Raw genomic sequence first — 27775 nt, forward strand, 5'->3', positions numbered from 1 at the left:
CCTACAATTGCACTGCCCAATTACCTCCTCAAGTGCAGGATGACCTTGTCCCCAGTGATAGTCCAAATAAATCTTGGATGTGCATGCCCAAACAAAGCTCTCCCCACTGGTGTTCTCCTCTTCCTTTTAGATCAGCCTTTAACTCAGACTGGTGATTGTGAATGAAACAATAATTAATTCACACTTCAACAGGTAAATGGATGAACACCTTTGGTCTGACACCAGTTTCTCTTACCTGCTCACCTTGATACAAACTAAAATAACATATTTTCAGTATATAGACATACTTTTTCAACTATTATCAGTAGATAAGTGTCATGACAATATTGACAACCAGCATGATCCTGGATTTCACTTAAGATCTTACATGATGTTCTTTATGGACAGATATTATGAGAGCAATGTATTAGATGTAGTGAGTTTGTCTGGCCTGATAGGGGTTGCTGACAGAGTAGTGAACCCTTTGCCAGCCAGCACACGTGGGATTCTGCCACACTCTGCTGTTAATTGTCTTAGGTGTGATTTTAATGGAGTTATGTTGACTTACACCAGCTGAAGATCTGGCCTCATAGCTCCTTCCAACATCTCCAGTATCTCTGTCATAAATATAAAGGGAAGGGTAAACCCCTTTGAAATCCCTCCTGGCCAGGGGAAAGCTCCTCTCACCTGTAAAGGGTTAAGAAGCTAAAGGTAACCTCGCTGGCACCTGACCAAAATGACCAATGAGGAGACAAGATACTTTCAAAAGCTGGGAGGAGGGAGAGAAACAAAGGGTCTGTGTCTGTCTGTATGCTGGTTTCTGCCAGGGATAGACCAGGAATGGAGCCTTAGAACTTTTAGTAAGTAATCTAGCTAGGTATGTGTTAGATTATGATTTCTTTAAATGGCTGAGAAAAGAATTGTGCTGAATAGAATAACTATTTCTGTCTGTGTATCTTTTTTGTAACTTAAGGTTTTGCCTAGAGGAGTTCTCTATGTTTTTGAATCTAATTACCCTGTAAGATATCTACCATCCTGATTTTACAGGGGGGATTTCTTTATTTCTATTTACTTCTATTTTTATTAAAAGTCTTCTTGTAAGAAAACTGAATGCCTTTTCATTGTTCTCAGATCCAAGGGTTTGGGTCTGTGGTCACCTATGCAAATTGGTGAGGCTTTTATTCCAACATTTCCCAGGAAAGGGGGGGTGCAAGTGTTGGAAGGATTGTTCATTGTTCTTAAGATCCAAGGGTCTGGGTCTGTAGTCACCTAGGCAAATTGGTGAGGCTTTTTACCAAACCTTGTCCAGGAAGTGGGGTGCAGGGTTTTGGGAAGTATTTTGGGGGGAAAGACGCGTCCAAACAGCTCTTCCCCAGTAACCAGTATTAGTTTGGTGGTGGTAGCGGCCAGTCCAAGGACAACGGGGGGGAATATTTTGTACCTTGGGGAAGTTTTGACCTAAGCTGCTAAAGATAAGCTTAGGAGGTTTTTTCATGCAGGTCCCCACATCTGTACCCTAGAGTTCAGAGTGGGGGAGGAACCTTGACAATCTCGCTGAGTGAAACTTTCAGAGAAGACTAGACAATCTGATCCAAATAAAATCAATATTATCCATAAACTATGTGGAATTTTCATAACAAGAAATGGCCAAATCTCTTTCTGAACAAAGGCATCCAGTCCCTCTGATCCAGACATCAGATATGATGGTGAAAGAAAATGTTTTGTTAGCATTCACTACAGTTGTGGTACAGAACTGCAAGAACTCTGTCACAGCTGATTAGGCACTGAGCATACGTTAACCTCTAATATTTACCTCCTCCTTTACTACTTCATCTCCTGCAACTTCCAAGCCATCTGTGTACCAAAGTGTCCTGTTAAGATGGAGCAAAGGGAAGGGATGTCTAGGAGCAGTTATAAAAAATATTGATAAAGATGACCACCAGGACAGCATTGTCATGAAAAATATCTTCTCCCAGGGAATTCTGGAATGCAGCGAGGCCCTTCAGTTTTTGGAGATGGACCAATGAAACTGAAACTTTTGCCCCAATAGAAGCAGGGATGACCCTTGTTATAACGAAACAGGTACTGATCTGAGGGACGTTCGCTGTGTTCGCAGTCACAGCTTGAAAATAAGTTTTTCAACACAAAAATATCTGTCCCAGTCTTGCTCTCTGTTATGCTCAAGTCTTTCCCTTCATCTGGCTTTCTATTTGTGCTTGTTTTCAGCCTCTGGTTTCTCCTATAATCACTAGGTGGCTTTTGCAACTGATGATGACTTAGAGTTTTCGGTTTTTTACTGGTTTGGCTGTGTTTTTATTTACAAATAATTTACTTTATAGATGTGTTTACATCACTTTTAGGAGATTTCTATTTTACTTACCACTCATAAAAATATCAATGACAGTTCTGGTTTGTAGTTAGAATTATAATAAATATTGATTTTGAGTGTCATTTTTCAACACCATTTATGAGCACTTTTTGGTTGGGGGAAAATATGCTGTAGACTGTTTGTTTGTTCAGCATTAATCAGCTTTACACAAGAAGATTGCGACATTCATAATTTTTGCTGTCTGTATGGGAAGTAAGGAGAATAGATAAATAACAAGCACTTTTATGCCATCAAGAAGATGTCTAAGGCCTGAACCAAAGCCTGTTGAAAAGAATGCATTAGCCCCTTAGTGATTTCTCAAGGAGAAGAAGCCTATCAGAAATTACAAAAAGATGTAGTGATAAGAATAGAAGTTAACTGAATTGTAGGATGCATTGTAACAGTATATTTGAGATCACAAAAAGCTGTATTTGTTTAACGTATTGTATCAGGTATTGAGACTGTTCTTCATGCTCTTATCGGCCCTCTGAATTTTCAGGAAGCACATCTTGCTCCAATGCATGTTCAGACCTAAGAAGACACTTTGGAACTAGCTCTTCACTAATGTAAATCTGTGTACCTCCATTAATTTCAATAGAACTATACTCATTTTATACCAGCTGAAGTCCTTGCTCACTTGACTATAGCGATGCATTGAAAGGCACAAATTTTGAGTGGTGGAATGCCTGTCTTTTTCCTCTGCTGGGGAGCAAAATCTAGCCTTCAGGGGGCCAAATTCAAAGGAAACCCCAGTAGTTGTAACTTGTGGCATTTCCTCTCACCTAAGTAGAATCATAGAATCATAGAATCATAGAATATCAGGGTTGGAAGGGACCCCAGAAGGTCATCTAGTCCAACCCCCTGCTCAAAGCAGGACCAATTCCCAGTTAAATCATCCCAGCCAGGGCTTTGTCAAGCCTGACCTTAAAAACCTCTAAGGAAGGAGATTCTACCACCTCCCTAGGTAACGCATTCCAGTGTTTCACCACCCTCTTAGTGAAAAAGTTTTTCCTAATATCCAAGTAGATTACTCCTAAATCAAGGAGAATAGGGAATGAATGCAGTTTGGACTTTGTGGGTCTCATGTACCCATGTCTCCCTTCAAGTCCATGAATAGAGTATACAGGATTTGAATGAGACTTTAGAAAATAAGGTTTAAGAATATCATTTTATGTCAGCTTTTTTCAAGTTACCCAAGAACGCACAATCATGTATTTCAGTGTTGTGCTAGAAACTTGGTTTGTGGACAAAAGTAAAGGGTAAACTAAGTATCAGACTGAATGTACTTACATCTTGGTTGGCCTTTTGACTGCTTAGAGACTCATGAGCTACCCTGCTTACTTAATAAAGGTGAAAAAAGAGCAAAGAGTTGATTGTTAATCAATCCAATAAGTATATTTTGACATTGGAGAGACTGATCTCCACTTATGCTAAAAGAATAGACTGCTACTCTTTGGATACACCTGTATACTATTTTTAGAATCCAAGTGATTTTTCATGTCATGTGAAATCTTTTTCTGGATTACATGAACTCATAAAATCCATCTTGAAAATTGTGAATGTACATGCTACATCGAATTGCAAATTGTCTCCATTATTCATATCTGGTGTAATTTCACAGAAGTAGGTGGAATTATGGTCCTTGCCATTTGCAAACGTATACCTCTGCATGAACCTCCCCCCCCCCGTCGTTTTAAATTGTGACACTTAAACTCTTGCTGAATTTGACCTTAAAACCCTGATCTTTTGTACAGGGACCAAAGATAGCTTTAAAGTACCTTTTGCAATCCACTTTTCCTGGGTTTAGTTTTAATTATTTTAAAGCATTCTAAGGGTTGCTCTAAATTGTGCCTGAGTGAATAACTCCCAAACAGCTATTCTGGCAGCAAGGAATGATCAAATCGCAGCATTGTTCTTATCTCCACCCCCAGCCATGACCCACCATATGCCCCCCTGCCACCTTCAAGTGATTGTCTCATGCTGGAGGGGAAACCTCAGCTGGATGAGCACAGAATAACCCTTCTGCACCATCAGAACAGTGAAAAACAGCTGAAGTTCGATCAATCTGTTTTTTACTATGTGTTTTGTATGTTCTACATAAAATGTGGAGAAAATACATTATGCATAGTAGTAGCAGTAACATTTCCTTACAGATAAGAGGCTGGACCACATACAACATTATGTGTTTAAAAAAAAAAAGATTAATGTTGCAAGCTGTCCCAGTGGCCGCGTTTAAATTGCAGTGCCAGCTGTCTCCTTGGTAGTCATTAAGGAGGTTGGGTGGAACCTTGTTGAAGCTTGTGGGCATGACATCTGCCCTTTATTCAGGATAAATGTAAAAAGCAATTAAGGTCATTTATTGAATAGATAGCTAGAACCATAGGAGACTCAGCCCAAATCACCAGCCATGAGTGTCAGGCCAGTCAGGAATCTGAGGGGAAGGCTTTCACTGGGGGCTGGGTATTGTTTGAGGGAACTGTCAGAGTGTGTGTGTGTGTGTGTGTGTGTGTGATATGTGCAGTGTTGGTCCCAGGATACGAGATAGACAAGGTAGGTGAGGCAATATCGAACTACATAGAGCTCTTCCTCAAGTCTGGGAAAGGTACTCAGTGTCACAGCTAAATAAAAAGTCAAGTAGTTAGTACATATTCTAAGGCAGTGTTTCCCAACTTTTTTGGGTACCAAGGACTGGCTTGCTGCTTCCTAAACTGTGTTAGGGAGACCTCAGGGACTGGGGCTGGTTCACCAACTGATCATTGAGAAACACTGTTCTAAGGGACCATTCAAGGTGAAGTAGCCCGCTACAACCCATATAGTTGTAAGGTGGGATGAGACAGTCACAGAAGCAGCAGAAACATGACAGAGAGAAGCACATGGATGAGGCAGGAAGGTAGCCCAAGAAATGGCCCGGAAAGAATTATCAATATGACTTGATCTGGGGCTGTCAGGGTTTCCAGGCTCCTGGCCTTAGAACCAGGAGATGAAATTTTGGGATGTTCTTTGGGGAAGCTATGCCATGTGGACTGCCCTGGGAGTCCAAGCTCTGCTTCAGGGAATGGCTGGTTTGCTGGACATTTTGAAAATGTTCTAGAACAAAATCAAATTTTGAAATTTCCCACAAACAGGAAATTCCAAGTTTCATTCAGCTCTAGGTAACAGCCACACTACAACCTAATGTGAGGCTTCTCTATGATGTATTAGCTTTTGTTCTTAGAGGTTCCATCAAGGAATTTAAAGTACTATAAAATGCTGTGTAGGACTCAGGGTAAAGTGGGTAGGAGAAACCCTCTTCAAGGGGTTATTGTTGTTTTACTGTACAGCGTGAGCTTGTGAGACCCACTGACCCTGGGGAGGAAAGTATTTTCGTCAAGAAAAAGAATTATGCCCATGATATTCATGTTAACATTTCTATAAAATTGGTGGTCCTCTGAAATGTAAAATGGGCACAGAGAGCTGCATCCTTCCAGTGCTCTACTAGAATACATAATAGCTCGATCTCTGTTATGACATTTACCTAGGCTGGAGAAGAGCAGAGAAATAATTCTCACATGTCAACATTACTCACGAGTTATTCTCTCACTCTGCAAGAGGGAAGACAAATGTCATCACAGAGATCAGTAACCATGTAATGTACGAAGGAGATCAAATGGGCTGAATGTGGATATACATTTGTAAGCAGGGTCTAAATCAGCTCTCCCCTGATGTCTAAAGATGCACTGGAGGGAGGAGAAGACCTCAGGAGCAGACACAGCCTGCCGAGATGCTCAGCAGATGGAATTGCTTTGCTAAAGTGATCAGTTTGGGTTGGTTTAGGGTTCCAATTCACTTTAATATTGAGTGCAGGGGTAATTAACTGTTATCCTTATTGGATGAGGAAAGGGCAGCAGAACTGTACTTAGCAGGCCCTGATTGAGGGGGTCACCCTAAACTGAACCTTACTTGCTAAGTAGGGATAAGGATGCCAAATCTCAGTTAAGGAGGGTGGGAATAGGTGTTCTGCCGGGTGGTGTGAACGCTGCTTAAAGGTTCTCAACATCATTTGATCCTCCCCTTATCAGTGTTTAAAGATGGAGCTGATTAGACTCAATTGAGTTTAGACTCATTGTTTGCTGTGATTACTTGAGTTGAAATACTGATAAGCTTAGACCTGGTGTGGGGACAGTGTTGCAGTGCAGAGGCAGTACTGGCAGTGAGGTTTCTGCTACCCATTGAAATCACCCAGAACTAAAATCACTCAGAGCTGGGCTAAGCAGTGCAACTCAGTACATAGCACCTCAGAAGTGGCGGTCAGCGGCAAGCAGTAATGATAGCAGCAGCATGAAAGCCAGCAGAGGCAGAGAAAGCAGCAGCAGAGATGGCAGCAGCAGGAGCAGCAATAACCCAGTTGCAGAAACAGCAGGGATCATAGAATCATAGAATATCAGGGTTGGAAGGGACCCCAGAAGGTCATCTAGTCCAACCCCCTGCTCGAAGCAGGACCAATCCCCAACTAAATCATCCCAGCCAGGGCTTTGTCAAGCCTGACCTTAAAAACTTCTAAGGAAGGAGATTCTACCACCTCCCTAGGTAACGCATTCCAGTGTTTCACCACCCTCCTAGTGAAAAAGATTTTCCTAATATCCAACCTAAACCTCCCCCACTGCAACTTGAGACCATTACTCCTTGTCCTGTCCTCTTCTACCACTGAGAATAGTCTAGAACCATCCTCTCTAGAACCACCTCTCAGGTAGTTGAAAGCAGCTATCAAATCCCCCCTCATTCTTCTCTTCTGCAGACTAAACAATCCCAGTTCCCTCAGCCTCTCCTCATAAATCATGTGTTCCAGACCCCTAATCATGTTTGTTGCCCTTCGCTGGACTCTCTCCAATTTATCCACATCCTTCTTGTAGTGTGGGGCCCAAAACTGAACACAGTACTCTAGATGAGGCCTCACCAATGTCAAATAGAGGGGGACGATCACATCCCTCGATCTGCTGGCTATGCCCCTACTTATACATCCCAAAATGCCATTGGCCTTCTTGGCAACAAGGGCACACTGCTGACTCATATCCAGCTTCTTGTACACTGTAACCCCTAGGTCCTTTTCTGCAGAACTGCTGCCTAGCCATTCGGTCCCTAGTCTGTAGCGGTGCATTGGGTTCTTCTGTCCTAAGTGCAGAAGACAATTATCCTTATTGAACCTCATCAGATTTCTTTTGGCCCAATCCTCCAATTTGTCTAGGTCCCTCTGTATCCTATCCCTGCCCTCCAGCGTATCTACCACTCCTCCCAGTTTCGTATCATCCGCAAATTTGCTGAGGGTGCAATCCACACCATCCTCCAGATCATTTATGAAGATATTGAACAAAACCGGCCCCAGGACCGACCCCTGGGGCACTCCACTTGACACCGGCTGCCAACTAGACATGGAGCCATTGATCACTACCCGTTGAGCCCAACAATCTAGCCAACTTTCTACCCACCTTATAGTGCATTCATCCAGCCCATACTTCTTTAACTTGCTGACAAGAATACTGTGGGAGACCGTGTCAAAAGCTTTGCTAAAGTCAAGAAACAATACATCCACTGCTTTCCCTTCATCCACAGAACCAGTAATCTCATCATAGATTGTTGCTTGACGCCCCCACACCCACTTTCAGGGGTGGGAGGTGAACCCATGTGAACGCATCTCTGAACTCTGGGCCAAGGCCAACCAGCTCTGACTAGGGTGCACTCGAGGGAAAAGAGAGTGGCATGATAAAGGACTTTCACGCTGCAAGGTGTGAAACTGAGGCAGAGGGCATTGGTTAACATACTGTGGGGTGGGTGTTTGCTTATATTTACATGTTTTTGAATTGTGGTTGTGGTGTTTTCAAAAATTAATGCTAGGTTCCCTTTCCTTTTTAGTAAAAGTTCTTTTGATGTACACAGACTCGGTCCCTGTGAGTGGGGAAGTATTGTCTACTAGAGGTACCCAGGGGTGGCGGTTAGTTTTCCCAGATTACTGCGTGGAGGTGTCAGCCAATTCTGTTTTGTGTTTTTAAGAGGAATACCTAGATATCGAACCCAGCCCTTGTTGCTGCTGACACCCCCTGGCAGAAGGGTTACACATTTATTTTCTTGTTATTGATGATCTTTAAAGAAGGACATTCACAGGTGAGTGTGGGAACTTTACACCTGGTTCTATTTACCTGTCATGCATTTTAAATTATTTTCTTTGGCACTTATGCTAATTATCAATTAGCTTTCTTTATTTTTTTTTCTAATTTATACTGAAAATACAGTGACTGATCTTAATAATTTGCCCAATTGCTTTAGATATTGCAAATACTGATGGAATGTAATTTAGTTATTCCCGATAGCTCCAATTCAGGAACACATCCCTGTTCAAGAAAGAATTTAAGCACTATTGTTGACTTCCGTTAGCATGCGCTTAAAGTACTTCCTTGAATTGCGACCTATGCTAGGCACAGGGAATTATAATGAATGGAGATAGTCACCTAAGACAAAATAGGTGTGTTTAAGTCTAATCACTTATATAATAGTAATTTTGTGACCATAGTTGCAGTGTGATCAATGGGAACTCATTTCCCAAAGAAGTCCATGGGATTTGAGGGTTCCCAGTACCTTTGTTAGGTGCTCTGCACCTTGCAGCGCATGACCTCTTCTGTGCAGTATTTATATAAATAACTAATAAAATGTTGCAGTTCCTTGGTACTATGGTGCAAATGACATAAAACCATACTTTCTTCCAAAAGATTTCCCAAGAAAAGTCCCCTAAATAGTGTGTGACACATCAGTCAAGCTTTCAGGGCTCTCTCTCTCTCTCTGCTCATTTCCTAAATTATTTGCAGAAATTCTCCAAATTCTTTCTGATTCCAAAACCCACTTAAGTTTAGCTACTTTTAAATGGCTTCAGTCTAAGTTTTTTTTTGCCTGGTTAGACATATAAAATGGTTCTGAATGAGGAGCCTTTTCCCTTAAGTCTTATATCACTCATAGATATTTGTACAGTAAAGTATTTCAGAATGAGGAGAATTTATCAACTGCAGTACTATGAATTACATTTATTAAAATACATTTTATGGTGGCAGGAGGACGAAAATAGGAAGAGTGCTTTGCAATATACTATACACCACTGGACAAAATGCAATAGCATTTAAAGAGCTCATCGTATGATTGTTGGAGGCACTGCAGTAATAGAAAGTGAGATTATTTTTAAAGGGTGTGACATGTGAATTGTGTGAGTTTAAACACTTTCAGACAAGGTTATTGGAGAGGTAAGATTGAGTTTTGTTCCTTGCTCTTTTTACAGGTGTGAAAAAGGTTTATACTAGTGTAAACCTGTTATACATCATTTCAGAGCGGACACCAGTCTAGTATATCTGAAAGCATAGCGGACAAAGCAGAACATCAGCAGCATGTGGTCATCTTTTTTTTTTGGGGGGGGGGGGGTAGGGTGAGCAGAGGGCGAAGAACTGAAGGAACATAATTTCCAACAAACATTCACAAGCTGTGGGTGCCAAGTTTTTTGTCATAGATGATCTAACTCAATACCAGATTAAAAAAATTATAAATAAGAAAAAAATTGTTCCATGGAGTTTCTTTTTTGGAATCAGAGGATCAGGGAGAGGAACCAGAAGAATCAGGTTTGCAAAACTTTGTTTGAAGCCTATTGAGTCTTCAGCATTTTTTGTTACCTTTGTGACAGGCACCCCTTTAATAAAGCTTGTTTTCAGATTCTGGTTAATGAATATGAGAGTCAGTGAGAATAGAGATTGTTAGGGCCTGATCCAAAGCCCGTTGAAATTGACTTGAAGGAGCTTTGAGTCTAGACCAAGGACTTTGCATACACAAGAAATGCAGGATCTGGTCCAGAATGGTAATTAAGGAAACAGTCATCTTGTATTGAAAAAACATTTCATATTTCCTTTTGATTTCTCCAATCAAACTAGGTGACCTGACTCTGATATTATATATAACAAGTTTACACTAACATAATTCTGCTAACTTCAGGGAGGCTGCTCTGACCTTACAACACGTGAGCAAGACCAGACTGGAATCCTGTGTTTTAAATATAGTTATAATATTTTAAATTGTTTAACTATTATTTCTATTTAATTTTCATCATGAGTAGAGGAGCTTTTTCTCTGAGACAATAATGAACTTTGATCAAGATGCCCATTACAGTAATTAAAAATCAGCATGTTTGTGCTCAGGATTTAAATCTAGGTGATGTGTACCAGTGGGAGGGTTAGAAATATTGACATGATCTCTTAGCACATTTCTGCAAGGCTTTGACTTTGTCTATTTGCACTTTTGGTATTAAATGTGGGATAACATTTAGGACTGAAAATCTTCCTGTATCATCATGTTCAGCAAGCATTAGCTCATTTAAAGTTTGTTCAAATATTTATTTATTTAATTCAGATGTAAACAATATGCAAATATACAATTATTATGCTAATTGTAAGGAAAAATTCAAAAGAATTTCTAGCACTAACGTTCAGTTTTGATTGTAAACTACACATTCTTAATAACTCTGATCTCCTTATTTCTAATATCTACATTTTAAATATAACAAATAAATGAAGAAATATTTTCCCTTTCCCAGTTTACTTTGAAATTAGTCTAATGTTTTTATGACATTCTTTGCTTTCTGGCAAATGCAGGAATAAGCAAGGGAGCCTTTTTAAATAAACAAAATGAACTCTGGAAGCAGGTCAAGGGCTAAAGGGAATCTGAGAATAAGTGACTGCCACATTCAAGACAGCTAAGGGAGAAGAATCAAATTAAGGGTTGGGGGGAAAAGGTAACATGCATGAAATAAAATATTTCTATTCACTTTACTGCTTTTTAAGAATTAGTGGAGTGTAAACACCTGTCTGAGATGGCTGCAAAATGACTAGAAATAAATGAGTTGCATAGACAGTCTTTGACTGAAGAGTAAGGGGGGGGAGGGGAAACAAACCCCCCTGTGCTGAATCATAGACTATCAGAGTTGGAAGGGACCTCAGGAGGCCACCTAGTCCAACCCCCTGCTCCAGGGCCAATTGCCATTTTTTGGCTCAGACCCCTAAATGGCCCCATCAGGTATTGAACTCACAACCCTGGGTTTAGCAGACCAATGCTCAAACCACTAAGCTATTCCTTCCTCAGGGATAAAAGGGTTTTATAGTGGAGATGCTAACCTGTGGGTCAAGACATTTGCTGCTCTTATGCATCTGACAAAAGTTTTTTCCTGTTGGCCTCATCTGTACTGAGGAAAATGAGATGGGTTTCACAAATAATATTTGGTAGTATATTAATTATCATGCTTTTAACCAGACATTACAACTTCGTATAGCATAGAAACATATTACATTGACTAAACACCTTTGTCTACACTTCTTATGTTTTAACAAGATGGTTTACACGTTTGCTAAACATCCACTGACAAGGTGGTTCTGCCTGTTTTTATGCAGTGCTGCACAGTGACTGAGCAAATTCAATGGAACTAGATTGGGTATTTTGTTTGAGATCTCAGAGGATCACCTTTCCAGCAGCTAGGAGGCTAGATAGAGATTAAATAAGAGACAGTCCTGCAGTTCTAAAATTACATCTGCTTTCAGGATGATGCAGGGTAGCATTCTAAGGAGTCAGGACATTAGAATTAGAACCTCATCCAAAGTCCACTGAAGTCAATGGAAAGACTACTACCGACTTCAGTAAGCACTGGATTAGGCCCACTGACTGAGAATGGCAGACTACAACCAAATAATCATGACACAATGCCCTTGTATTGCATTATAAAATTTGCTTCATAATCCTGTGTCAATACCTAATGATAGTCATTAATGCATGGTCATGACGCAAAGATTGCAGTGCAATGTCAGAATTATTTTGTGTATCTGTGATGTCAGTCAAAGGCAAATGTGTGTCTGCACTCCTTTAAAGTTGCCCATTGAAGAGCTGATTATCACAAGTTTCACTGTATTTCTTTCTTTCTTTTAAACCACATTCCCCAGGGACTAATTTATACAAGTGTTTTCAAAAGCTTCTTTTAACATTGTCTCAATTTTGAATGACCTACTCATTTTATATTTACAGCATGACCTTTCATTACATGTGTCATAAATATAAAGGGAAGGGTAAACCCCTTTGAAATCCCTCCTGGCCAGGGGAAAGCTCCTCTCACCTGTAAAGGGTTAAGAAGCTAAAGGTAACCTCGCTGGCACCTGACCAAAATGACCAATGAGGAGACAAGATACTTTCAAAAGTTGGGAGGAGGGAGAGAAACAAAGGGTCTGTGGGTCTGTCTATATTCTGTCTTTGCCGGGGATAGACCAGGAATGGAGTCTTAGAACTTTTAGTAAGTAATCTAGCTAGGTACGTGTTATATTATGATTTCTTTAAATGGCTGAGAAAAGGATTGTGCTGAATAGAATAACTATTTCTGTCTGTGTATCTTTTTGTAACTTAAGGTTTTGCCTAGAGGGGTTCTCTATGTTTTTGAATCTAATTACCCTGTAAGATATCTACCATCCTGATTTTACAGGGGGGATTTCTTCATTTCTATTTACTTCTATTTTTATTAAAAGTCTTCTTGTAAGAAACTGAATGTTTTTTCATTGTTCTCAGATCCAAGGGTCTGGGTCTGTAGTCACCTAGGCAAATTGGTGAGGCTTTTTACCAAACCTTGTCCAGGAAGTGGGGTGCAAGGTTTTGGGAAGTATTTTGGGGGGAAGGACGTGTCCAAACAGCTCTTCCCCAGTAACCAGTATTAGTTTGGTGGTGGTAGCGGCCAGTCCAAGGACAATAGGTGGAATATTTTGTACCTTGGGGAAGTTTTGACCTAAGCTGGTAAAGATAAGCTTAGGAGGTTTTTCATGCAGGTCCCCACTTCTGTACCCTAGAGTTCAGAGTGGGGGAGGAACCTTGACAACATGACATACATGTGATTAAGTCTCCTGCTTTGTCTTCCTGGACCTTAGCATCCAGATGAAATAGGGAACAACAGGCATATGACACATCTTAAAACATTTATTTTTGGTAATGTGATGCTGGCAGCTCCAACAGTTACAGAGAGTGCTGAACAAAAAGGAAGGTATTTGTCCCCTAGTTGTATATTCATAAACTGTCCTCCACAACAGCTGCATTGCTGGTGTGGTGTTATAGTTCTAGAGTGGTGAGGAATAAGATGTGAATATACTGTACTGCTTTTACTATCGCCTGAACATAAATGCTGCTGATCCCACTAACATTTTAGCATGATGTCCACTTAAGCCTTTTTATAACAAAGCCCTTGAGGTAAGCAAGGTTTCATATATTTCATTAATTTCTCTTTTTTCAACATGGTTTCTTCAGGGAAAACAGCAATATTTATTTCCTTATCTTTCTACTTTCTGCTTTGCATGACAATTGGATGAGTCTGCCTTACATTATATAATAACATTAATGTATGTGGTTGCATCAACATGATGCTGCCTTTCTACAATTTAAGTCTCATGCCCCCCTCCAGAAACAGTACCTCATATCTAGGTACCTATGTCATGTTATGGTGGAATACAGATGAATGAAGCTGTAAACAACCCTGGAGTCACACCAGGGCATAGGGACTCTATTTAATGCAGGCTGCACAAATGGTCATGATAGATAGGGCATCTCTGATGAAGTGGGTTCCAATGCACGAAAGCTTATGCCCAAATAAATGTGTTAGTCTCTAAGGTGCCACAAGGATTCCTCATTATTCTTTTCCATGGTGATTTAAGCTCTTGTCTTCTATCATCTAGTGTTCAAATGCCAGTGCCAGACTCTCTCTCCACTGCCCCGAATATAGAAGTTTCCTTCCACATTCTAAAGTATTTCAGCCACTAGTGTACATCCTACCCAGGTCTTGAGAGAAAATGTGGTCCCACCAATCTGCTTGTGGTCCAGGCACAAAACATCATCTCTACTGCACAAAACTAGGTACTCTATCAAAAATGACATAAGTTGCTGTTCTCTGTCTTCCTTTGTGGATATTCCTGGGACTACCTCTGCTGCAGCAGCATTGTCCACATCACAACTGCTTTCAAAAGCTCCAGCAGAAATCTTCCTAGTGGACCGAAAAGCAGGAACTCGGAATCCATCCTGGCCTGCATTTTTATTAAAAAAAAAATAAAATGGCAGTGGTGCCCTGGGATTTAAGTGAGTTTCCCCAGAAAATTGTGGGCATTTGTCAATGTATGCTGGTGAGTTTGACTTCCCCCACGGTTCTCCTGGGCTCTTAGAAGGCTTTCTATAAGCATTAGCTTCAAGAAGCTGTGGTAGGAATTATGAGGTATATGCCAAGAAGACTTGCCACAAAGTAGCAACTCACAACTGTGGACTCTGGGCAAAATTGCAACTGAAACATCATGGCTAGTGAGGACACACTGGACTGCTGGTGTTTATGCTGTAGCAAGAAACCCCCTGAAAACCCTTGTTGGGTTTTAATATAAGTCTTCTCAGCACTCTCTCACTGTGTGAAGCTTCCCACTAGATGCACCAATGGGACTAGAGGTGGCATGGCAGTAGGATGACCTCCACGGGGCACTGAAAGGTGAATACTCTCCCTTCCAGGGAAGAACGGTTGGGACATTGTGCAGGCACTTTACTAGGGATATAATTATCTTGGTATTGTATATTTTAAATTATTATAAAATTGCCCAGAGGTATGAATAGATGCTTTAAAGAAGTTTTACTGCATACATAGATAAAGTAAATTAAACAGACTTCTGTTTCCACTGAATGCAGATGATATTTTATTTATGGCCCATTTACCCTGGAAAGGATATCTTTAAAATATGTGGTTGTTTTTTTTTTTATTTTAATTATATCCAGGAACAAAATCTCATTAAACAGTTATAGCGATGGATTCTGCTACCCTTACTGTCAATGAGTAGCACCTTTAGTCCTTGGGCAGCCCTCTGGGAACCAGTGATACTCAAGGAGTCACGTGTTACTCAACATAAATAAGGGTGTCACCACCTAGTTCATAGGTAGAACAGTCTGCAAACGGATTGAATAGGTAAAGACCTGATCCTGAGTCGCTGAGTGTCTTCTGTGAGATATTGAGCTCCTTCCCCTGCTCAGTTCAAGTGGAGGATGATCAGCACTTCAGGAGCTGGCCTACAATATAGTAGCTGATGCTATAAGCTTCTAATAGAACTATATTGGTTCCCTGAAAAATACAGTTGTGAGAATTAGTCTTGAGCTGGTGTAAGTCAACATAGATCCTTTTGATTTCAATAGAGCTACTCTGATTTTAAATTGCTGAAGATCTGCCCTCCTCATTTAATTCCACAAAGGATTTGCTTTTGTAGTATCTTTTTTCATTCTTAAGAGGATTGCTGCGGAACAGACTACATCTTTAGTGGTTTCTAAAATCAACTCCTAAAACCCAATGCTTTTGGAGGCTCAGAATTACATTCTCTGTCACTTCAATGTGGGTCAAGAAAGCATCAGCTGCATTGTAATCTACCCTGCACAAAAGCAATCGCATTGCATAAATAAGTTCCATTGTTGTTCGTGTTATAATAATTCCTAGAGGCCCTAACCGTGATCAGAGTCCCATTGAGGTAGACATGTAAATACTGTGTGTACAAACAAATTTGCTTTTTTTTAATATGCATGAGTGGCTTACAATGTTGAAAGATGTTGTTCACAGAATCTAAAAAATACCCAGTTACCTTAAATATTCAAATATTCTTGTAATTTAAGCCTTAAGGATCAGATCCAAAGCCCATTGAAGTCATTGGAAAGACTCCCATGACTTCAGTAGGCTTTGGATTAGGCTCCAACTGCCTGCAAAAACTGTCTCCCCTTAGTTTTCATGAAACATCTCCTAGCTTTTGTTACTCATTAAATCTAAATATTGTCCTTCTGCAGGCTGCTCACTAGAGTGCTTCACAGCACAATCTCAAACCAATTTTAAATCAAGCAATATTAATTACATTGTAACAATTTGAATGGTTTTGAGTGTTTGAACTGATTAAAGGCACACTGAAGACCTGAGATGAACTGTCTTTGCTAAAGAAAGGAAAGCATAATACTATTAATCAACTTGTTCCGGTTATGTTTGAACGGTATACAATATTGTCCTCTTATGCTGTGCTCTCCAATATACCAGGATGTTTATCATTGAATATTTGTTTATACAGTTCTCTAATATTCACGCATTGCCCTTTCTCTCACAGCATAGCTTCATTGACTGCAGAGGAGCTATGCCGATTTTATACTGGCTAAGGATCTGGCTCTATCTCTTCACGTAGCCGTGCCTTGATTTGGGCCCTTTTGTTTGGCTTCACTTTAACCCTTTTCCTGCCATGCTAAGGCAAGCGCCATTTGTTTATTCCTGTGGGTTCCCCCCACACCCCTAGGAGTCCCTCACAATGCTCTTAGAATTCCCAAGATCTTCCCATTGCCCCCAGGTTACTCCTCCATCATCGAGGCTCCACAATCCAGTGACCTCCCTTTAGACCCAGGAGAAATGGGAAGCACTTTTCTAGCACTTATCATTGCTGTTCCCATTACCGGGTTGCCTGTGTCCTGAGATACCATTATAATGTGTTCCCTCCCACAGGAACAGGCCACTGCCTCCATAATGCTGGTAAGAGAAGAGAGAGAACAGCAGAGAGATATTCACTATTAGTGCTGGCGCATGGAGATACAATTTATACTTGCTTCAGTTCAGATCCCTGAATTGCCGGGTGGATGCACCCTAAGGAAATGTTGGCAAGGTTTATGCCACCAATTTCTGAGAGGTTTCTGTTGGGGAACGGGCAACTCTTCTTTATGACTAGAGCTCAATAGAAACTTTTTCTGTCAAAGGCTGCTGAGGGGATGCACTTAATCATTGCACTTCTATTTGACCTGTCTACTCCACTTTCAGGTCAGTAGCACACACTTATTATACTGCAGTGCAGCAATCCAGTGCAAGTGAGTTTGCAGCCCTTTGTATGGTCATAATTCTCCTGCATGCTTTTGAACATCAGACCTTGCATCGGGATATACTTTGATGTGAAGCTGGCCAGTGGTCCCTTACGTACTAGTGGAGAGCACAAACCAGTGAGCAGTCATGCTGATTGTGCAGATGGCATTATCTAAATTAAACTAATAAATATATCCAGATGCTACTGAGTGGAGGAGGGGCCATGGATCAGCATTCATGTTGCACTCCCTATCAGTACCCGGCCCTCGCCGGGGAAATGAAAGATCCAACCGTCAGACCAAATTCAGTGACGAATCCTGGTCACGTGCTACCTGAGGAATGTTGCACATACACGAAAAAGGATGCTACTGGAGTCTCATTGTGTTTCAATATTCAGATTAATTGCCACTCTACTTTTTTATGATTTGAAGTCATTTTGTATTTATTTCTTTCCTAGGTGTAATGAGGCATCATAAATTAAGTGCAGTGTTTAAAAAGCTGCTCAAAACCCAATTAATGCCATATTGAAGCACATTAGTTGGAAGGTATACATTTAAATATATTAGGAAAGGAAGATTAAACTGCACTCATAAGATTATTTTGATACACATGAGCTAAAGTATATTAAAGAAAAAATGTGGGAGATCTTTTAAAAATAATATACTTTTGTTTTAAACTCATGAAAGCACTGAATTCTGGTAAGATCACATTAGGAGAAATGAATGTCAACAATTTTACTCTAAACAGCTGCAATAGGAGCACAGAGATTGGCAAATATACACACAAGAAATCTCATGACATAAATACTACAATGGTTTGGACACTAGTCTGTTTCAGCTACTGTTGGGTTTTTATTATGTGCATTAATCATGCATCCAAAAATTGAAATGGAAAACACGTTAACATAAGTATGAATAAAGAAATCACTGCAATACTACAAAAGGGATTTACTGCAGAATCCCACCCCCTGAACTGTTTACCTCCCTTCCTGAACTTTCCAATTTTTTAATAGAAAATTAGACAATTACAGCTTCATAAACTAACACTTGTTGTTTTTTGTTTTGTTTATGTAAGTGTCACCGTGCCTCAGTGAGTCACAACTGAGAATACGAAATTCAGGACAAACTGCTGAGAAACAGAGCAGACACACCCCGAAGCCGGTGGTTATTCTCCCATAAAATATACCAGACTAGCAACAAAAGCAAACTTCTGTTTCACCGTACTGACTAACAAGAAATCAGAAAAGCAGTCTCCTTAGGTATTCCAGTCCTTCTATCACCACCAAAAATACTAGACTTAATGATGAGTAGTTATTTAAAACCAATTTCATCAATCAAAGGGTTCTTCTGATCCCAATGGATCAGTCACATACCCAGGTCTATATACAACTCAGATTTTACCCAATAATCATGCTGCTGCCAATCTAATATCTAAAGGGTTAATTATAAAAAGAAAGAAAGGTGAGAGTTAAAATAAGTTAACGGAATCAAATACAGACAATAATTACAAAGTTCTTGGATTAGGCTTGTAACAATGATGGAATAAACTGCTGGCTTGTTAAGTCTCTGGTTGATTCCAAATCATTTGAAGGTCCTCAGTTTCTTGGTTAGAATGCTCCTGTTAGTACAAGTTCATAGTCCAGAGATCAGAGCAGGAAAGAGGCAACATGGAGATGCTTCCAGGGCCTTTTATAGCTTCTGCCATGTGGAGGGAAACCCATTGTTTCACACAAAGCCCTTCGCACAGCTTGTGGAAAAATACAGGTAACAAGATGGAGTTTGGAGTCTCGTGGGCAAGTCACATGTCAATGCCTGGCTCACTTAGTCATAACAGAGGCCATTACCCATATTCTAAATTGAAGGTTCACAGGAAAGTCCATCAGTTGTGGATGGGTGTCTTCCATGGTCCATTGCAAGTTAAAAGTGCCCATCAAGTCCCTTCACAACATGATGGCTAAATAACTTGTTGGTGTTACCACATTAGCAAACACATTTGAAATACAGGTACATAGTTAATATTCATAACTTCACATACCAAAACAATACATGCATACAAATAGGATAACCATATTAAGCAAACCATAGCTTTTTCATTGACACCTTACTTGACACACTTTGTACAAGATTTGTTGTGATTATATAACAGTGGTAGCAACAGAGACCTACGTGATCATATTTAACCTGATAATGTCATGGTAAGGGAAGTGCTTTGTGTGTTTAGATGCATAGCTGACATAATTTGAAAACCTACTTGTTATGCAGTCGGTATATACTGCTTCTGATCTTTTATTTCTGCTGAACTTGACTTGGCTTAAAGTTCAGATTTCACACTAATGCCACATGCAGCACTAAACAGATGGGGACACACTCCTCAATTTCTTGCAGCCTGCTTCCTAAAGTACTTGGAGAAATCTGTTTGCCAACCTGAATGTTCTTGGTGAGTTAACTTTTGTGAGCTGAGGCAGGGACATCTCATCATTCAACCTCTCGGGGGTAGAAGGGAGGTCTGAGAAAGAGAAGACAGTCACCAGCTCAGAGTTCTGTTTAAGGGTGAAAGGTTTGCTAATGGGGCGGGTTGACAGCACGTCTGTCTCCCTCCTTCTGAGGATGTGCAGTAGGAGTTGCTGTTGATTTTAGCTGTATTTTGTGCAACCTGTGAATCTCCAGCATGGGCAATGTAAGGATGAGAAGAAAATAGGAAATAGAGTTGCTGGGGGAGCCAGGAGCGCATTCAAATGAATTCCCCCTCTCTATTAGCTCTGGACCTACAGACTTTGGATGTGACTTATATCTTCGCTCACTAATGACTGGACAGACTTTCCCCAGTATAATGGGGGAATGAGACACCCAAACTGCACATAATGTACTGCAGCATCTCTTGCAGACTCAATTAAAATGTCAAGCTGCACCAAAACTAAATGTTTATTTGGTTTGCCAATCTGAAACAAAACATTAAAATTTGATAAAAATATTGAAATGAAATGTTTTTATTTGTACAAATAATTTATACAAAAATAATTATGGAATATTGGAAATTCTAATTTTTTACCAGCTCCAGTGCATAACTTGAAAGGTTTTGATTCTTTGATTTTGTAAAGAATTATAAACAGGAGATATTAATGAATCTCCAGTAGCCAGATGCTTGGTCATTATCAGTTGGAAGTATACTGAAGGCATCATGATAGAGATAGGTCTTGAGAAAGTTGCCTGGTGATGTCAAATTCTAACATGTGTAAGGGTTCTCAAGATCATGCCAATATGTAATAGGAGCAGCAAGCCGGGTTTGCATACCTGTGAATTTTTTTTTTTCAAAATGTTTGTCCTCAAAAGCGCTTGAAGGACAAGAAGCCAGGAGGAGGAGTGAGCGACTGTGTTTGTGAATAATAGCAGCTTTTCATTTGGAAAATAATGCATTGTTGCCACATCAGTGCTAAAAAGTGACATAACGTGTATTAGCACAGATGTGTTGAGGATTTACATTTTGTAAATCCACTTCTGTTCTATAGAGTATGTGGCAAAATGGAAGGCACTTGGACCTACTTCTTACTATGTTTATATAGGATTCTTGGATAGTGTCAAACTAGACAAGTTATGGTCCATTACTCACTTGCACTACCTTAGAGTTTCTCCAAAATGTTTTGGCTCCTTGACGTTGAAATTTGCTATGTTAATGATAAGCCTCCCTTTACAAGTTCTAATTCACTAATGCTGAGCTTTTTTTTACCCTTTATCCTGAAATTTTAAAGCTAAAATAGATTTCACTAAGCTTTGCGCTTATCTAACTGGGAGGGGAAACTGCTGGTTTTGTGGCAAGTAATAAGCAAAACATGTTTCATACCAACATTTGGAAGAGAGTACTGTAAAGTCATGGCGCAGTTCCACATGGCTGTAAATCAGTTAGTGCTCTGGTTTTCATGACAGACCTCAATTCTTGGAGGGTTTCATTTTAAAAAATCGTGTAGAAGGCATTGAGATACACCCTAAAAACAAATTACAAGCTCTGTCTGTCTACTTCCCATATCACCTGAGCTGTCCATGATAAGCATTACTTTATGTCACTTATTCTAAAATTTGTAAAATATTAGCAAACACAAGTCATCATTAGCTTTAAATTAAGATTGCTGCCACTTAGGTATATCTAGGAGTGTGACAGGTTGTTTTGCAAAATGTAAGCATTTTAAAACCATGGAAACGAGTTGCTTGCATTATCATTTCATGCAGTCTTTTAAATAAATGAAACCGTGCGAAATATCACCTTCCCTGCCTCCCATTCCAAAAACAACCTTAACTCTATCATCTTATTCATTCTCAGCCCATTCATTCTCAATCTGCACAGCAGAAACTTGGTTAACCCTTCCCCTGCCATTTATATTTTCAGTATAGTCTGCAACTGGCAGAGTACTCAAAGGAACAATAGCATTAAAGCTATTAATATGGGTCAGGGCTACCTGGGGATCCTCATACACACAGAGAATCCTTTAGTAGCTGCTTAAACTGGATTTAGATCTAACTTATATGAAGACTTGTCCCGTATTCTGGATACAGAACTCAGAATACCCTGTTCAACAAACCACACTAATGGTTAACTTATTTACCATAGAGTAAAGAAGGGAGTCTGCACGTATGCAGAATATATTACATTTTTTATTTGGAGTCAGTGATTTCTGTGGTAAAACATTCCTTGGCTCCCAGGCTATATGTACAATTTAATTTTTTCTTGTAACTTGTCACAATTTTAGTATTGGTCTCCATTGCAAGCCTGATGGTAGTCATGTAAGCAGTTCTCCAAGAATGCTGAGGCAGGGTTTTTTCAGGCTTAAAAGTCCCCATGCTGCTTCCATTAAAGTCAATGCAAACATTCTATTCACTTTCCTTAGGAGTAGACTTGGGACATAGCTCAGTGATGAGGAACCTGCTTTGCCTCTGAACTGTGTATGTGTCGTGTGTCCAAAGGAAAACAGTCAGTGGTACCATCTATGCAATAATATGGGAGATGCTGAAATTTTGAAAGACTGCACTGTTTAAGTGTCACATAAGATGTCACTGACCTTCAGCAAGGTTGTTTTTTTTTTTTTTTTGCCTTAGATTTCCAAGTCAAAATGTCAAGTTCACAAATCAGTAATTTTTCTACCTTTTTTGGATTGTCAGGTAGCACAAATAGAATATAACATGTCAATGTACTTCATCGTAATTGCCACCAGCTTATGTTCTATTCTAAAAGTTGCAAAAAATGGCTTTGAGGTGGGGAGATTTGCAAAAAGATCATACAATCTCACTTGGTAGCACAAATACTGTATCTCTGATTTCCAATAATTTTATTTCATAGAATTATAGAATCATAGACTTTAAGGTCAGAAGGGACCATTATATCATCTAGTCTGACCTCCTGCACAATGCAGGCCACAGAATCTCACCCATCCACTCCTGTAACAAACCCCTAACCTATGTCTGAGCTATGGAAGTCCTCAAATCATGGTTTAAAGACTTCAAGGTGCAGAGAATCCTCCAGCAAGTGACCCATGCCCCACGCTGCAGAGGAAGGCAAAAAACCTCTAGGGCCTCTGCCAATCTGCCCTGGAGGAAAATTCCTTCCCGACCCCAAATATGGCGATCAGCTAAACCCTGAGCATGTGGGCAAGACTCACCAGCCAGACACCCAGGAAAGAATTCTCTTTAGTAACTCAGATCCCACCCCCATCTAACATTCCATCACAGGCCAACGGGCATATTTACCGCTAATAGTCAAAGATCAATTAATTGCCCAAATTAGGTTATCCCATCATACCATCCCCTCCATAAACTTATCAAGCTTAGTCTTCAAGCCAGGTATGTCTTTTGCCCCCACTGTTCTGTTTCTGTTCTGTTGTTCTATTTCTATTCTGTTATTCTGTTCTCTAACAAGCCTACAAAATGTATTGTCATAAAGTGTGTAGAAATTGAGATGAAATAATGCACTTATACATATTATGCAATTTTAAAATGTGAAAGCTTTTTCCAATGAGAGAGGACCTGGTGTGGGCTGTGCATTGTACCATCAGTTTTCCAGAAGAAATCCCCATTGAAATCAATTAGTGGCTCAACCTAAAATCTGACCCTGTATACTTAAATTGGAATAGCAAGTAAATATTTTTGATAGGTTGAAAAAATACGTTTTAGAATAATTGCCATTCGAGGCTGTACAAAATAAAGGAATGGAATTAAGATGAGAATACAGGGAATCAATTTAAGCAAGAACATAGGAATTTACTAACTCAGGAAGGAATAAAAATGCTTAACTATTTACTATTTTTAAAAAGGACAGTAAAATCTTTGCGTAGAAGAGAACAAAATCTGTACTTGTTTTCATCTGTTCAGATTTTACTATTAGACGCTGGGTAGGCAGCACTGCCTTTTAAACTTTATGTCTTCCTTGCAACTAGTAATACTGAAAAACCCATTTTATCTAGGAAAACAAGTGGATTTTTATTTGTTTATTCATTTCTTCACCAGTATTTAAACTTGAGTCACTGTGAAGTACTTCCATGAGCGTAGAGTACGTATTTGAAAAAATTTTAATAGTGGAGACACTGGGTATTTAATTTCAGTCTGTGAATGGAAGCTGTTCTACAAAGTTAAAAAGGAGGTGCATCAAGGCTCTTTAACTATTAGGAAGCAATAAGGGAGCTACATAACTGCTCCTCGAAACCTCGAGTCAGAGGGAAAAGGGTGGAGTCAGTGGGGATTTGAGAGATGTACGTGGCTAGGGAATGGAATCAATTGTCACTGGATGCTGAAGAGAGGGGAAGGGGTCTAATTGTAAACTGTTATGGAAGCATCGTTTACTAGAATCTAGAAACTTCTGGAAGTTCAGCAGGGCATTTGATAATGTGGTTCTGTATAAAGGCGTCTGGTTCATCTGGGTGGTTGGTTCTAACTGTAGGAAATAAGAATGCTTCTCATCAGTACTGCAAATGAATTACTAGTAAGGCTACGATTTAGTCACACATATTTTTAGTAAAATCAGGGAAGGTCACGGGCAATAAAGAAAAATCCACAGCCTGTGGCCTGTCCATGACTTATACTAAAAATACCTGTGATTATATCTGGGGGGTGAGGGTGCTAGGAGCTCTGTGTGTGTGGGGGGGGGTGCTGCTGGAGGAGGGGCAGCTGTGGCCAGTGTCACCAGTTGCCGGGGCCAGAGGACCATATCTGCTCCAGCCGGCCGCCTGGGGACTGCTGCCGGGGTCATTGGACTGCGGCTTCTCTGGCTGCCCGCCCGGGGACCACTGCCAGAGCAGCAGCTGATGTGGCTATCCTGAGGGCCACCTGAGCAGCTGGCCCAGAGCCAGCTGCTTGGGGGGCTCTGGAGGCAGCCACCCTGGCCCCTGCAGAAGTCATGGAGGTTGCGGAAAGTCATGGAATCTGTGACTTCCCCGATGTCTGTGACAGACACGGAGCCCTAATTATTAGTATTTTAATTGCCAAATATCACTATACATTTCTCTCTCTCAATGCTTAAAGTTGAAGGAAGGAAGTTGAAGGAAAAGGAATGGTGGCAGCTCCTGCATGCCTCTGAATGTATGTCTACATTGCAGTTAAAAACCCACCGCTGGCCTGTGCCAGCTGACAGTTCAGGCTTGTTGAATTCTGGCTAAGGGGCTGCTTAATTGTGATATAGCTGTTTGAGCTTGGGCTGGAGCCTGGGCTCTGGGACCCTCCCACCTTGCAGGATGCAGAGAGGTACTAAAAGGGTTGCCGTGCCTCTGCATGCAGAGGGCATGCTTGTCGCAAAGGGGGTCTAGGAAAGAGTAGTGACCAATGGAGCAGGCAGTGTGGCCTGCTCCACATTGGTTTATGTGGCGTGAAGGCAGACAGCAGAACATAAAGTAAAAGCAGTCACAGGCTACTGTGTATTACACAGTAAAGTGCTAAGCCTTATGAGAAGGTAAGGGCAAAATGAATTCCCTTTGAGTAGCAGTTGTTTTCTTTATTTGTCTCAACATTTCTAAATGTGAAAGATTTTAAATATTTGTTCATGTATCCCATTTTAAGCTAACTACAGAACATGTCAACATTTTGAAATCAAAAACTTTTTGACAATTTGGAATTTTGAAAACTGAGGGAGGGATTTAGAATTTTTGTGTTTTTTTTTCTTTAAAAAAATCCTCTGTGATTTATCAGTATAAATGCTGAAATATTTTGCAGTAAAATAATAAAGTTTGAAGTAATCTAATGAAGGGGAATTTTCTGTGAAGGTTCTTATTCTGTTTTCTCTTTTCGTGTTAAAGTTCTTGATATGAAATACTTTTTATAAGGAGAGTTCGTATAGGCAGCCAACTGATTTTTTCCCCCATGGTATACAAGTAGGAATATTTTGTACTTTCTCGGGTTGTAAGGTATATAGAAAACATGTCAGGTCATGAAGTTAAAAAATGTGGGTCAAAATTATTCACTGATGTAACTCCACTTGACATGTATAGCTTTGTGTAAGGGATGCAAGCAGAAATAATACCTATTTCTTAAAGAGAGCTTTTTATCTGCAGATCTCAAATGTATTTAGCCTTAGAACACATGATTTACATTCTCATTTTAATGTTTTGAAAAATATTTGTGTTCAGAGACTTTTCATAAACACACAGAACTACTCACAGAGTGTACCATGTCTTTTTTTAACATGATCTACTAAACTAATTCTAAACTACTGGTAGATAAATCTAAGTGTTCAGAGAAGGCTATTAGAAGTTGAGACTTTTCTAAAAGCTTCTATAAATCAATCCACATTTTTTTGGTAAGGTTCCCAGTTAAATTTGAAAAGCAAGATAAAACTAGTCTTTCAATACTTCATCATGTCAGCTGGATTGGAAATACCACAGGAATAGCTTTAAATGCCAATTTGGTATTTCTCTTCTCACTGAAAATAGGAAACACAGAATCAGTGTGCTTGTTCTTCCAGAAAGGTTTCTTCTATTCAAATACCAATCTGTTTCATTGCTCGCAGACCCTAAGACACTAGTTTTCAACCTTTTTTCCTGTGCGGACCCTTAAAAAAATTCAAATGGAGGTGCGGACCCCTTTAGAAATCTTCAATATAATCCATGGACCCCAGGTCTCCACAGACTGCAGGCTGAAAACCACTGTGCTAAGAGACAGAGGGACAAATTCTGCACTGCTGCACTATTCTAACTCCCTGTTCCTGCAGTAGATGTGCTAGTTTGTGCTCAACCAGAATCCCACTGATTTCAGTGATGTTCCATATGGGTGTAGGGGTCTGTGCTACTGCGTGTACTTGATTACTTTGGATCTAGACTGCTACAAATAAGAACAGTATCTGGCCAAGTATCTCCCATATTTGCTTTATTCTGTTAACTAACACAATCTGGCTTTGTGATCTCCCTTTTTAAACTGCAATAAGAAGAAAATTGTTTTCTAAAGAAAAATAACCACACACAATCTCTTGTACACTAGATTAATTTAATTAATGTTTCCGTCTGGCTACCACACTTCAGTAGCCTACACCAGGCTACACACACTTTTCAAAATCTGATTTTATTTGTGTGGGAAGAGGCTGTATGAACATTTATTTCATGGGAAGACAAAGGAATGTGTTTGTCTCTTTCATAAGAATAGAAATAATACATTTAAAGGAGTATTTCTGCTCGGTGAAATACAGGTTAGCGCTGGTCAAAAAGTAGGGCTAGATTTTTGGCTGCCTCCACTATCTGCTGCATGCAGAAGAGCCAGTTATGGCTCACTAATTACAGGGTCAGTTCTTCACTGACCACTGGGCCTGGCATAATTCAGAGCAGCATGAACTATGTGTTCTGGCCATCCCCTAGTCAGAGCCCAGGAATGTTTTCGTCATGCACCTATTTGCCCCAGTTGTGCCATTTTAAACAGGATCTCTGTGGGTGAGGGGTGATACTCTAGGAAATGGCTCTTTGCCAGGTGATGAAGAACTCAGTCCAAGAGGAGTCTCCATTTGGGGAGATAGGGCAGCTATGCAGATCCTTTGTGCTGCCAAACAGTGAAAAGGGACTGAATCTCTGGCCTTTAATATACATAATCTATGCATTATGATGTGTCTTTTGCATGCACTGTGTGTGTATATAGCAGTGTTTCCCAAATGTTGGGTCCCAGCCCACCAGTGTGTTGCAGGAAAGTTCTAGATGGCTGGTGGGGCCTGAGACAAAGATACACTTCACTTCTCCTGGCCCAGGGCAGAGGAGAGACCATGACAGAGGGGCAGGTGAGCCAAAGCTGAGTAGCACTATCACCCCATTTACTGTGTCACAACAGTCACAGCGGGGTCCAGGCCCAGTCCTGTGAGAAAGGAGCTGCTATTGCAGAATGAGAGCAGGTAGGCTTGTTCTCCAACCGCCTACCCTTGCCAGGGCCTTGACTTGGGCTGGGATTAGGGTTGTGGTACTGAGGTGGAGGGTGCATATATGTAATGGTGGATCACAAAAATCACTTAATGCAGTTGGTGGGTCGCCTTTGTAAAAAGCTTCACAACCGCTGGTGTGTGGTCTAGGAAATTAG

This window comes from Lepidochelys kempii, chromosome 1, assembly GCF_965140265.1.
Source record: "Lepidochelys kempii isolate rLepKem1 chromosome 1, rLepKem1.hap2, whole genome shotgun sequence".
NCBI classification, from domain to species: Eukaryota; Metazoa; Chordata; order Testudines; family Cheloniidae; genus Lepidochelys; species Lepidochelys kempii.